We start from the raw sequence: 3,952 nt of genomic DNA, 5'->3' as shown, positions 1-3,952 counted from the left end.
TGATGTACACCATAATGGCCTCAAAATCAACGTGGAATAGAAATGCAGAGGGGGAAGAAACTTGTGGTTTAGAAAATTAGGAAAACTTCATGGAGGAGGGATTTTTTTCCTGGGTCATGAAGTATGCTTAAACCCTGAGAGAAAGAGATGAAGGAGGGAATTCTAGGTACTAGTAGCAATTCATCAAAGTCATGGAGGCAGCCAAGGGCACAGAGTGTCTTAAGGAATGGTGAGAAGTTCAATTGCCAGAACTGAGAGAATATTTTGAGAAATTAGACAGCATTTTAGCAAATGTGGTTTCAGTAATATCCTGAGCTGCTGTGAAGCTAATGACCTACCTAATCCAGAAGAAAATCAAGCACTGTGAAATTTCCATTCTTCCAAAGATCAAATTGGCCCTTAGATGCAGCATGGTGTAACATGGATAAAAGATAAGAGGCAGAGAGGCTGGAGAGGAAGCTAAGGAGTGAAGACAGGGTCCTGAACTGGGTAGTGACAAAGGAGTACTTCTCTGCCCTGGATGACTCCCAGTTCACAAGTTTGTGTTGAAGCTTCACCTCTGTCACTCACTCTTTATCAATTTTCAGTAGAATATCTAAGTATTTTTAAAATGTAAATTCAGTCACGTCATTTCTCTTCATAAAGTTCTCCAGTGGCTTTCCTTGGCACCTAGAATGCAGCTCTAAATTTTCACCATATGTTACAAAACTGGGTGATTGGGTCCTACCTAGCTCTCCTACACATCTCCTGCTGCTCTCTCTCACCCAGGCTCACTTCACTCCAATCAAATAGGTCTTTCTCAAACCTTCTGCCTTCAGGTCTTGTAAATGTTCCCTGTATCCTTGTTGCTTCTTGGAATTTGCCCCGCCCTCCTTTCTTTGTTCCTCTTCCCCTCTCACCTCCTTTATGTTAAGGTCTCAGCCCAAGTATCAGTTTTTTAGAAGGATGTTTATTGTTAATTAAAAATAAAAATCTGTCTCTTGTTTATTTTCCTCATCACATCACATTTGTTATTATTTTACTTGTTTGTTTACTTATATTATGGATCTTCTTAGAATCTCCAGCGGGCCATATTGATAGCCCACAAAGAAAGAAAACTGACTTCATAGCAAAGCTGAAAAAAATTGTAGAGCAAAGAAGTGACTTAGACACTTCTTTCATTTTGCTAAAATAATAAAAACTGTTAGTTTAAAAAATTACGTGCTTTCTGTGTGACTGTTAATATTCTGTCCATTCTGTTTTTCTGTGAGATGCTGTGACATGTCATTCATACGATTTAGCAGAAAGAGTATGCTGCCCTCAGAATCCTGTATAGAATAGCAACCATGAGTATGTCCCCAACATTTAACAACCACTTTGCAAATCTAAATTAGGGACTATTTCCCTAGTATAAGACACAGTTGCAACTCTTCATTTTATTTTATTTTTCTCTTTGTCTCACATAAATGATCTTAATACCTCTGCGCTAGAAGTTCTGAATCCTTTGGAGTAAAGCTCCTTCCGCCTGTTTCCTCAGATACTGGCAAGGCTTCAATTTATTTTCTTTCCTTTGCCAATGACAGTATTTTTCATTTTTGAGTTCCTTTGGGGTATCTTTCTGACAAAGTTTCCCCTACAACAAATGCACACACACCACACAGAAGTGTTCATTTGACTCTAGTTGGCAAAAGAGTCACAAAGAGATGCTGCAGAGATCTTTACTGTAGCTGACTGTTACAGCCCCATCATGTCAGAATTAAATGTCTTCTTAGTTTTTCTCTAATATATGTTAGTAGATATAAAAGCCTCAAGTCTAATGTCTTAGGTGGTTGTTGGCATCACTTTCATAGTGTCTGTAACTTATACACAAGGACCATTGCTAGTATCTGATTAATCTCTTTAGGTGCTAACATTTTCAGCACAGTGTGATATGCTTTCTGTGTAACTGCTTAATTTCTTTACTCTGTTTTGGGGTACTAGACTTCAAATTGTCCTACAAGTGATTTTAAATTATACTTTCAATATTTTCCAAAATGTTCTTTGAATATTATTTTCCAGCGAATATTTAAAAATCTTTCTATATTGACCAAGGGATAACTATACATATTTACCTTGGAAGTTAATATATTTGTTGGCCATTATTACATTACATTTATCTTCATTATTCTCTTAGACTCTAAAGTGACCAGATCAGAAACTAAATTCACTGAGCCTAACTAGCAAGATTCCCTCTTGTGTCTTATTTCCTTCATGGTTATTATGGGACCAAGAAAGCCACGTTGAATTATTTCAAGTTATTCAGGTCAGTCTAGAGGTAATCTGTTCTGTGCCTCTTCAGGAATTTAACTTTGCTCTCCAGAACAGATATTTCCTATGGGGAACACCATGCATGATGGTATTTTGTATTAGAAAACTTGACTCCTCTGAAACAGAAACGGTAATAATATGCCATAAAGTATACGCTATCTTGTTACTTTTAAATTTAATGATACATATTAGTGACCTTGATTGATTAGAAATTCATTCAAAATTGTCCATATAGAAAGGAAACATATCAAATTTCACCTTAGGTCCACGAATGGCCTGACCAATATAATAAAGTTCTTACTGTCTTCAAAACATCAGAGAACTTGCTATCCGTGGTTTGGTCTTTGAAGTCACCATGACACCATCGCCTCTGATAAAAGAGTTTATTTATAACTTGCTCAGCTTATGTCTTTTCCCACTGAATCAGCAGGCTTTCTAAGGTTTGGGGATATAATTTCAAGGACTGTTAAACCTCTGTCAGAGTTTGGTTGGCCCCCTGAGGGGCCCTGAGTTTCAACATTCTCTTTGCTAAGACAAGACTTCTCAAGAAAGTTCTCAGAAAACTGACAGCTTCAAGTACCAGTGGTTTTGTAATTTGAAGTGGCATGTAATCTGAAAAATAACATTAGCAAATCAGCATATAATTGGCTTTCTATTTCCTTTTCCAACCCCTCATTATTTTTTCTTTTTGGTTAGGCTAGGACACAAGTCAAAATTATACTTGATACAGCAATTTCCTAATCTTTTCAGAAGGATGTTCCTAATCACACAATTAAGTAGATGGAGTGTCATTATCTTTAGAAAGTAGCAACATGTACATTTTAATAAGGACTGTTTATATTTCTAGTGTTTCTTTTGCATTGTTTCCTTTATTATTCATATATCCATTGAAGTTTAAGGGGACTCTTTGCCAACAACTAAATTCTATGAACAAGTTTAGCAAAATATATAAAGAAGAAAATCCTCATATGACCTTTTTGATTTTATATTTAATTGCTCTTGGGTTCCCTCATCACTTTTCAAGTTTCTCTGCTTCTCAGCTCTTGCACTCCACATTATATTATCTTCACATTTTAGACTTGTCAACTAACAGGCAAATGGGAAATGCCCTGTGGCATTCTATGAGATCAGGATCCTCCTGGTACCCCCTTAGATTTTCATTCTCCATAATTTTCCTTCTCACATCCTTTGTTAATATCTTTTCTCCAATTTTTTTCACAAAGCAAGGTTTTGTTAAATAGCATTCCCATAAATAATCTTTCCTTTAATTAGGTATGCTTTAACTTGCATTTGTTTCACAATGCTTTGGTTGACATTCACTATTGTTTGTATGAAATATATGCACACAATATCATTTTTATAGTATTCTCTGCATGATAGTATTTCATTCCAATATGACAGCACTGTTCTACTGCTCATCTTACTGCTGAGATCAGGGAGGGCTGTTGGCCTTGCTTGTGGCCACTTATGTTGATGAGATAATAGGAACTGGACATCTGGACTCTGATTCTATTCTATTGCCTAGTTCTGAGAGCTTTGACTCTTTACCACCAATCTTTTTTTTTTTTCCTTCAACAGTAACGATCAGACTATGTTGATCCACCTCTTTTTTATCAGGTCCCTGAGGATTTATTGCTGTCTACTTGAATACATAACTAAGCTTAGG

Source organism: Mesoplodon densirostris, chromosome 9 (genome assembly GCF_025265405.1).
Source record: "Mesoplodon densirostris isolate mMesDen1 chromosome 9, mMesDen1 primary haplotype, whole genome shotgun sequence".
NCBI classification, from domain to species: domain Eukaryota; kingdom Metazoa; phylum Chordata; class Mammalia; order Artiodactyla; family Ziphiidae; genus Mesoplodon; species Mesoplodon densirostris.
This window is presented reverse-complemented; position numbering follows the sequence as displayed.